Raw genomic sequence first — 11,144 nt, 5'->3', positions numbered from 1 at the left:
CTTTATTCTGGGAATAGATAATTTATTCCAAATTTCATTATTTTTTCAATGAAGTGTATTAAAGTATATTATAAATTATAACTTATATTGAGGTTTTCATTACAGGAGTCTCATTCAGAAATAACTTATAAGAACAGGATTACATAGTACACTCTTTCTGTCCATAGTTATTTACAAAGTAAGAAAAAAATTCATCAATTTAATATGTTTTGGAATGGTTGCATAGCAACATGCACTAATTTAAAAATCATTTATATGAATAGAAAAGTAGGTGTTTATTTTACTGATAAATGAAAGAAAAGGAAAAATTGGTTTCAATGTTGTCCCAAAGAATTTATGACAACATCAACCTCAGGGCATACCCTACATTATTAATAACTTGTTCCACATCTGGGGGATTATAAGGGGACTAAATGGTAATGGAAAAAATAAAATAAAGATTAAATTAATAAATTGGGGCAAAAATCATTGGACATGATGAATTGCCAGAACATAGACAACTAAATTATGCTAATTTAAGTTTTAAAGGGACATCAGCATTCTTATTTTCATATAAATATTTAAATGCCTTAAAATTCCCATTTGATTTCAAAAAAGACTGCGCAAATCAACTTAGGTATGAGTCAAGAGCCACGATAACCCTGCTGTCTCCATCTCCTCTCCCCGACTACCACTCTTTCATGCCATTTGGGCCTCTCCATTTCATCTAATGTGTTCTTGTCTTTTTCCTGGATCTCCCAGAGGCATCCATCAGAACATCACAGTTGGCACCAATGGTTCTTGTTAGGGGAAAAAATCCTGAAACATGGGAAAATGTGTCCATTAAAAAAAAAACTCTTTTACCCAATAGTATATTTTTTTTCATCCCTTCCACTAAAATCCATCTTCAGAATCCATTCCCAGATGGTTCAGAGAAATATGAGTTTTGAAAGTTATACTCTAAGGTTCAGTATGCATCCTCCACCTGCAGTATTCATGCATATAACAATTCACAGGTGCTTTATCAGAGGTTTAATTTCTATCAGATGTTCAGCTTGATTTGTCTTTCAGCTCTCAGTAATCTGGATATTTTTCCATGATGACTTGGATGTAATCCATTTTTACACTTTTATTTATGTTGGGAATTAACCTACTCAATCATTATTTGTTTCTTTTTTTAATATATGAGTGATACTCAGCCACAAACAGTTCCAGAGTTCTTATAATTTATAAATACTATCTCACCACACCTCTCATATGTATATAAACATAAGTGAATTCTCTTCTATCAGTGTCCCATCCTAGTTGAACATAAGTAAAATTCTTAGCAATTATAACTCTATAGTACTTCAGGTTTTTTCACCACTTCATCTAATATGAAAAGTAGGCTGTCATTGTGATCTGGATGACAAGTGATTCAATGACCATGTTAGACCTTGATTCCCAGAACTACTTCCAGTACTGTGTATCTTAGTCTAAGTTCTCAGAGAGCAGACACTGAGCCAAAATTTCAGGTGCAAGTGATGTATCAAGACAATGTTTTCAGGAGAAACCAGTTGGGGAATGGGGGGAATAAAATAGGGAAGGAAAAGAAGCTGAACGAGTCTATAATTTCAGGTTAGGTCCCAAGATAAGCCTGATATTGAGCCATGGAAGCTCAGGAAATATTGGCTTCCATGGGAGCCATGGAAAATAATTCTTATCTCATGCACAAAGGTAAAGAGTTGGGCTTTACACATTCCTGTCCAGGTATGGGGTTAACATAAAACCCTAGCATTTTTATTTCTTCTTTTAAGAGAATGAACATCACTTCAGAATAAAATCTATCATTAGATACAAGTTGCTAATTCTATATAGAAAAAAATCACTTCAAAGTTGTATTCACCTTCCAGGTCCAGGTATCAGACTATCCATAGATATTTGCATTTTTCTTCTTTCTATTGTTGTAACAGTAAAGGAGTGCATGTGATATAAATGTATAAGGATATAAAGGATAAGAGGAATCCCAATCAGTTAAACAGATTTTTAAATGATTTTTTGGAATATAGCAAGCTGATATATTTTTCATAAAATATTTCCCTGAGTCAAACTCCTAATATGTAGTGGAAAAGACAACAAACAAATAACATTTATTCTACCTAGCAAAAGAGTGGGGATTATTTATTTAAAAGATTTTATTTATGTATTTTTAAAGACAGGGGAGGGAAGGAGAGAGAGAGGGAGAAAAACATCAATGTGTGGTTGCCTCTTGCACATTGCCTACTGGGGACCTGGACTGCAACCCAGGTGTGTACCCTGGATGGGAATTGAACCAGCAACCCTTTGGTTAACAGCCCATGCTCCACATACTGAGCTACACTAGCTAGAGCCAGTGGGGATTCTTTGAGCTTAAAAGTTGTAGGCAACTTTTGGGAGAATTATTAATGAAGGACATTTCATGGGAAAACTGATTCAATTAATCCCATCACCACCTACCTATCCTACTCATAGGCAGAAGTCATTTGCAAGGCTATTTGCATTTGGGGCAAAAAAAGCAAAGGGAAGGCATAGAGAAGGGGTATGAGTACAGGAGAGGCAGAAGGGAGAAGAGGGCAGGGGAGGGGAGGAGAGAAAAAAAGAAAAGGAAGGCACTGTATTAAAAAACCGAATAGCTTTTCTTATAAGAGTTATATCTAAAAGTAAGGTAAAATGTCTAAAAAAAGTGGGGAATATGTCTGTAAGTGAATTGAATTCCAAATTTCCAAATGTATTTTCTGAAGTGTGTGTGTGTGTGTATGTCTATATGTATATGTATATATATATGTATTAATATATATATATTTAATATATATATTAAATCCCATACATATATATATTCAAAAGAAGCTAAATCAAGTATTAAAGGGTTGAGTCACTTCATTAATGCATTTAACTTAATGGAACTTCTAAGTAATTAGGAGAAAAAGAAGGAGAAAGATAAAAAAGAGAAAGAGAAGAAAGAAGATAATTTACTGTAAATCCATAAATAGTCCATTGTGCTAAAGAGTAATTTCCCCAAGTGAGAATTTGAAGGAAGAAAATTGCTTTTCTCTCAATCATGTTAATTACTTAGTGACTCTGAATGTAAGCATCTCCCTTCTCTTTGTAAGTCCAGTATTTAAAGAGGATGCATTTTTAACTAAAATGAATGGATCCAAACACAAACCGCTCTCTTGATATGGTCATTTAAGCATGGAAACCAGAATTTTCCAAAGCAGACGGGGATAAAAGTCATTATGAAATATCTCAAAATTTTAATTATAATCTCCTAGATGTTAATTACTGTAAACACTTACAATAATAATGTTGATTACATGAAACTTTCATCTGAGATGACCTAATACTTTTGTCAATATTTTTAACAGTACCATTGTCTAAGTAGCATTGTTTAAAGAATTCTTCAATAATAGAAATGTTTTATTTCTAGCATTCCAGTTAGATACCCACATGACACATATGGTTAGTGAGGACATAAAATGTGGCTATTTTGACTGAGGAGCTAACTTTTAATGAAACAAATTTTATTTTCATTATTGTGGATTTGAGCACTCATATATGACTAGTGGTTACTGTCATATATGACAGTAGGTCATATGACACAAGGTAGTTTTAGAATACAGTAAAAGAAGCCCTGGCTGGCATAGCTCAGTGGATTGAGCGCGGGCTGGGAACCAAAGTGTCCCAGGTTCGATTCCCAGCCAGGGTACATTCCTGGGTTGCAGGCCATAACCCCCAGCAACCGCACATTAATGTTTCTCTCTCTCTCTCTCTCTCTCTCTCTCTCCCCCTCCCTTCCCTCTCTAAAAATAAAAAAAAAAAATCTTTAAAAAAAAAAAAAAAAAAAAAAAAAAAAAGAATACAGTAAAAGGTAAAAATTGATGAAATAATTGAAATAATATACAGAAAGGGAAGATAAACATTTTGTCCTTCACATCATTCATTTCTTTTCAAGTTATAAATTTATTGCATGCATTTTTATTGTAATAACATTTTACAAATTAAACATGTATTTGTAAGCATCTTCCAGGTTAGGCACTTCCCTCACATTATGTTTTTGATACCACAGTAGTATGTATGAGTTATATTGCTACTTCTATTTAACATATAAGTGAATCCCAGAATGACTAGAACTTTAGGAAGACTTTCAGAACTAGATTAGCTAATACTATCTCATACAATATATGACATATTGGAATTATTCAGAAAATGGTTTTGTAGATGAATCAATGAATGAATGATATAGGGATATAAAGAATTTTGCATTTGGAGGGTAATGTGTCAATTTAGTTTGCATTACAGCACATAAATACACACCCATCTTTTTTGAGGTATGTAACCTGCTGTTTCTTTATTGAAACTATCTCCTTTTATACCGGAGAAAACAGTTACCTAAACTTAGGGCATGATAATTAACCCCTGTTACAGTCATTTGCCTTGATTATAAATAAGAATGGGAATAGAGAAATTGGAAGGTTGAGATGAAAAAACTATTATACATTTTAAAAGCCTCAAATAACACCTAAACATAGGAAAGAATAGTGGATTTGAACAACTATTACAGTATAGATTACATAATGTAATATAGAACATATAGATGATATAATATGGAATATTATATGCCATACATAAACAATGCATTGTAATGCAATATTTTATTTCATTAATTCCAGATTTGGAATACAATGACATGGTCATTTGGAACATGAGCATTTTCTGGTTAGATGCAATTGCATCTCTGAATGGGACCTTGCCTTTTTGCACTATTTTGCTGACCTTTTAACCTTTTATTACTGAACTATAAATTTAAATCTGATTTGCAGCTTTTTCATATTTCAGTATTTTTAGCTTTATTCTTAAGATTCCCCCTTATATTAAATATATCTGTCATAGACACTCTGTTTCTGGGTAATAGCCTCTTTATTTTAAAAATGAATCACACTATATTATTTGCTCATATCTCTAACACATCTCATTTCATTTCTGATTCTGTTTTTAGTGATTTTCAAGGCTGACAATTTAAGATAATAAGTTATTTTAGTTAAAAGCTTGTTTACTCTATTTTTCTGAGTCAATGTGATTGAGGATGTCATGGATGATTTTTCAATAAGAAGTAAATCTAATCCCAGTGATACAGTGTGATACGTTGCATCTTGATGGAACTCTGCTGCTGCAGCAGTGCTCTGTGTGGCTGTGTATGATCATGAATCCCTTTGTTTCGTTCCCTGGATATTGCTAATGTTTGTGGAACAGCACTAGATGACAGTAGATTGATCTGGATTGAAATTATTTTTCACTCTTTTCTCTGCTTTTGAAAATGATGCTCATTCTTCAAAGCATCACCATGTTACCACTACTTTTTATTCTCCTAGTATTCTTTTATTAATGTTATCATTATTCTTATAATACAAAACTTTATTGACAATAATACTAACCATGTAAAACAATGACTACTATATATTAACCATTCAATTCATATTAGAATCTAGGTTAGGTACTTTGTTTTGTGTGTAGGTGTATATACACACACATACAAGTAATATATATGTGTGCATAAACACTGGCAGCCACTAATTTGTTCTCCATTTTTGTAATTATATTATAATAATGTTTTATATATATGAATGTTATATTATTTATACTTTCAAACAGATTCTCTAAGATATATGGTCACTCTATTTCAGGTAATAAAACTGAAGTTTAGAAGAATTGAGTCCTTTGCCCCACCTACATAGTCCACATTTCCTTTAATAACTTCCATAATTAGTAATAGTAAATGTTAAAAGAAACACTTAATGAATTATGAAATAAAATATTTATGTATTTATTAAACTAGTCTAACTTTAGTTAGATTATCTAGTTACAAAGTCATTGGAAAGTCACCTTATTTCACTCTACTTCCTTCTATGTCTTACTTTATCATACACTGTTGCATGTATGATTCAAAGTTCTGAATCCTTGACTGACATGTGACAGCTAATATCATAAAAAATCTTTATCTATCCATGTAGTAGCTCAAATGTGCCTGAGGTACATTTATACTGAAGTCCATTTTTGAAATAATCTAGAAAACACCTTCTCAATTTTTTACAGTAGAACCTAGACAATAAAAAATCACTGATAAGGTTTTCTGTCATATTATTATTACCATTAAACATTTTCAAATTTTTGAGATAAATTATAGATTTATATACAGTTGTAAAAAATTATGAGATCCCATGTACATACTCTCCTCCAAGGGTCATAATGTGTAAGAGTATAGTTCAATAGCAAAACCAAGACATTAAAATGATACATCAAGATATAGACCATCCTCATCCTCACAAGAATGTCCCATATCACCCTATTACAGACACACCCATTCTCACATATTTTACTCCCAGAAGCCATTCATTTATTTTCCATTTCTATAATTGTATCATTTAAAAATGTTTGTATGTATATATGTATATATGTGGGTATGGAGTCATACTGCAATCTTTTTGAATTAGCTCTTTCAAGAAGCATAAATGTTTGAAAATTTACTTAAGTTTTTCTGTGTATCAAGAAGATAAGGAAAATGTATTTATCCTTATTTTTACTTTTTCCCCTGTTGTTTCTTTCTTCTTGGTGTTTCAGAATTTGTAGATCACATAATTTTGTTAAAGAAATTCCTTTACCGCTGGGCACCTAGGTTGCTTCCAGCACTTGGCTGTTGTAAATTGTGCTGCTTTGAACATTGGGGTGCATAGATTCTTTTGGATTGGTGTTTTAAGTGAATGGATCAAAAAACTATGGTACAGCTACACAATGGAATTCTATGCAGTGGAAAGAAAGAAGGAGCTCCTACGCTTTGGGACAGCATGGATGGAATTGGAAAACATTATAGTAAGCAAAATAAGCCAAGCAGTGAAAGACAAATACCATATGATCTCACCTTTAACAAGAACCTAATCAACAAAACAAACAAAAAAGCAAAATATAACCAAAGACACTGAAATAGAGAACAGGCTGACAATGACCAGAGGGGAGAGGGGAGGGAAAAAAACAGAAAAGAAATTCCTTTAGCCGTCTTAAGGGTACACCTGTTGGTGACAAATTTTCTTAATTTCCTTTTATCTAAGCATTTTTGCTGTTCTCCCCACATTGCTGAAAGATATTTTTGCTGGATATAAAATTCCAGTGAGAGTTCTTTTCTTTAAACCCTTGAACAGTATTATGATGCTGCCATAGGCCTTCATGTTTTCTCATGAGAAATTCACTGTCATTGAAATTGTTTTTCTTCTTTGTAGGTAAGGTGTGGTTTCTCATTTGATAGTTTCAAGATAATTTCCTCCTCTTTAGTTTTCAGAAGTTTGGCTATATTATAATTATTCTCCTTGAAGTTCATTTAGCTTCTTAAATCAATAAAATGTTTTATTTTGTCCAATCTTGAAATATTTATTGTTTCTTTCAGTTTTTCAGTTTCACTCAGATCATCTTCTCCTTCCAGAACTCAGATGACACATGTATTAGGTCTTTTAGTGTAGCCCATAGCTCACCAATTTTTTCTTAGTATGTTTTTTCTATGTTTAGATTATTTAATTTTTACTACTACTTTTTATTTCACTAATTTATTTTCCTCTGTCTTGTCAATTCTGTGTTGAATCCATCTGGTAATATTTTTAGTCACTTTATTTTTCTGTTTTAATATTTATATGCTCTGTATATTTTCTGAGACTTCCTGGTTTTTTTTAATATTTTATTTATTTATTTTTAGACAGAGAGAAAGAGAGAGAGAAAGAGAGGGAAAGAAACATCAATGTGTGGTTGCCTCTCACATGCCCCCCACTGGAGACCTGGCCTGCAATCCAGGCATGTGCCCTGACTGGGAATTGAACCGGTGACCCTTTGGACAAAGAATAATTTTTTTTTATTTGAAGTGTATGTGTTCTGGGTATTATGTTTTGAGACTATGAATATTACTAAAACTTTGGGTTTTGCTGGCTTCCATCCAAGTACTATAGCAGGGAAAAGTGTAGGGACACCTAGTTACTGCCACATGGGTATGTATAGCCACATTCCCCACTTAGCCTCTGTTAACACCCAGCAGAAGAGATTCCCTTTATTGATAGATGAGTGTGGGATTTGAGGATCTTCTCTAAGTCTCTCTCTCCCTCCATGCAAACTATAACTAGGATGATTTTGATTCTACATTTTAGCCTGAGTACTAGTTTCACATTTACAACTGATTTCTATTTAAAGGCCATAGAGATATTAAATATGTCTACAAAAAACCTCATCTAATTCTCCTCATTCAAAACATGTTTCATCAAATTTCCCTATTTATTAAAATGTTATTAACAATTTTTGCTCCAGTTTTTAATATTTTAGATGTTTCTGGGTTTAATGTACAGAAGGAGAGGAAATTTGCCCTAATACACTTCCACTGTCGTGGACATATTTCTGTTTGCCTTGGCCAGTGTGGCTCAGTTGGTTGGACATCGTCCTGCAAACCAAAAAGTTGCTAGTTTGATTCCCACCTGGGGCACATATTTAAGCTGTGGGTTTGGTCCCCGGTCAAGTGCACATGAAAGGCAACTGATTGCAGTTTCCCTGTCATATTTTTTTCTCCCTCTCTTTCACCTTCCCTTTCCATCTCTCCAAAAAAAGAAAATATTTTGCTTAAGTATTTTGGTATCTTTTGCATAAAAATCTTCCATTTAAAGAACTACCTCTAATTAATTAAAGTTTTATCTTTATTGTTTATAAAGGTAGTTTGAGGTTTATCTTTTCAAGTTTGTTTTTATTAATGCATAGTAAGCTTATATGGAATTCAATACTTTTACTTTGCTTCCCTATATTTGTATTATATTATAAGTTTTTTTCTTCTTCAAAAACCTTTGCTTTTTTCCATCTGGTCCAACGGGTGAGGTCTCCAGGGAGGTTAAAATGATGTCTAGTGGTTTTAGGGAGAGGCTCAGGAAAAAGCCAGATACCAGGGAAATGCAGAGGGCTTCTCCATCCCAAAGACTTCTAGTCATGCTTGAGGGTGAGCCTTTTGAAGGCTCATGGCCTTTTGATGCATGGATACTCACCCATCCCGGCCTGGGTGGTGGCCAGTCTGCAGATGATCATCAGATGGTCACCCATCTTCTTTATGAGTTTCACCTACTCATCCAAGAAATGGTTCTCCAGGAAGTCACAGAGATGAGGGTCTGTGCAGATAGAACCCAGGGCATATAATCCAAGAGGGCTTGCTTATAACAGGTTCTTCTCCAAGGCCAAGGTGGCTTCCGTTGCATCCTCAGTTTTACTCCACTATCTTGGGAAGTCTTCAGCATGTTCTGGAAGAGAACGTGGCCACTGTGCTGGTTTTTCAGCTTTAAGAGATACTCGACATCCTCATGCTTCTTCTCAGCCAACTCTTGGAAGAAGTGGCTCACATCCTGCTGAGCCCCATCATCACAGTTAAAATAGAAGCCCAGGGAGAGGTCAGTGTAGGAGGCCTGCAGATGCAGGTTGGCCCATTTGATGGCAGTCTCCACCTCGGTGTAATAATTCTGATGAATTTGGGAGCTCATGGTACTTTGGCAATGAAGAGTCAAGATAAAAAAAATCGTGTTGTCTAGTCTCTGAGGCTGAGGATAGCTGAGGTGGTTCTGAAGGGCACATGCCTGGAAGGGCTGTTGGAAGGTGGTCGGATAGAAGGGGAGTCCCTGGGTTTGTTCCATCCAAACCCTGTTAAAGCAAAAAGCAGATCCCAGGGCTGCCAAGGGCACTGTATATCATACACTTTTAAAATTATTCACTTAAAATTGTTATTTATTTACATTTCTATGTTAGAACTACTTGACAGTCAACTACCACTTAAAACTTTGAATAAAAATCCAAATTAGTTTTCTTCATTTTCCAGCTGTACTTTAAATTCTGATTTAAGCAATTCAATTCAAAGTGATAATAAAGAAAGCTTTATTTCTCATGATTATATTGTAGAGTGGATGATTCTTCCAGTACAAAAACAAGAAGACAAAAAAACAATTTAGGGTGTCATGGAGTTGTCGCATGAGCTTCTCAGTTGAACACTCTATTCTGCCTCTGGCTGGTGTGTGTGGAGTATGTGACTGTGCCTCACAAGTTCTTGATAGAGATCCTGATATTCACAAGTACTATAACCCAATCAAGTCAATGCTCACTTCTCCCAACTGTCATCATCCTGAAATTATCAGACATACAGTCCCAGTTTAGCAACTCTTCAAGATATCTGTCAATCTAAATCATTTGTTAGGACACTGGAAGTAAGCAATTTGTGACTCTTGTCTACTAATTTTCAATCAGCATTTATCTTCTCCTTTTTATAAATTTCTCCACCTGTGGCCATTGTTCTAAAATTAAATGTAGAACATTTTGTGAAAAGATCACAAATATATTTCAGATGACCTAGCTTTCATAAATGCTTCCTGTCATTTACTGATGCTAGCCACTTTTACAGCTACATGCCTCATTTGGCCTTGATATGATGTATTTCACAGAAGATAATGAAACACTCAAACAGCTGCTGTGTAGCTTTGTTAAATGGTCTAAATGTAAGCAAGCTACCCCCAAAAGCCCTGCAGCTCAATACCAAATATATTGTATTGATAAACAGCAGTTAAAAATATATAAGAGAGGAGATAAAAATGTCAAGAAAACACTCCACCACCATCTCACTGTCACCTGTGCACATGTGCAAACACACCACTCACACACAGGCTTTCAACGGTATCATTTTTCCAGTACAACATCATATAATTTATATGGCTTATTGTTAAAGAATCTTTACCTGTCGATGGTTTTAAAAGCATTCTGTGGTAACAATTATTTGAAGTAAATGATCTGATTCCACATTTATAAAAGCAGAATATAAAAAAATTTTCCAGCATATTAAACATGGTCAAAAATTTTTAACATCCTCCCATTCAGAGTGTAACTATTCCATTCCCTTCCATTCCTTCAATCTGGGCTGACCATGTGCTTTGACCAAAAAAAGTTGGTGGAAGTAATAAGTGAGTTATAAAGTATGGACTCAAGAGGTTTTTCATCTTTTATCTTTAATCTCTTACAAAGCTGATTTAAATGTCATATAAGGAAGTTGTAAGAAGGAGCAGAGGAAGTGGATCATCCTCACATCTCCCAGAACCAATTAAAAAATA

General features: G+C 34.1%; 1 pseudogene; it reads right to left on the bottom strand.

The window, feature by feature from the left end:
- Positions 1-9,021: 9,021 nt before the first annotated feature.
- On the bottom strand, positions 9,022-9,536 carry LOC114508815 (annotated as a pseudogene).
- Between the last annotated feature and the right edge of the window lie 1,608 nt (positions 9,537-11,144).

This window comes from Phyllostomus discolor, chromosome 11, assembly GCF_004126475.2.
Source record: "Phyllostomus discolor isolate MPI-MPIP mPhyDis1 chromosome 11, mPhyDis1.pri.v3, whole genome shotgun sequence".
Taxonomy (NCBI): Eukaryota; Metazoa; Chordata; class Mammalia; order Chiroptera; family Phyllostomidae; genus Phyllostomus; species Phyllostomus discolor.
This window is presented reverse-complemented; position numbering and strand designations above follow the sequence as displayed.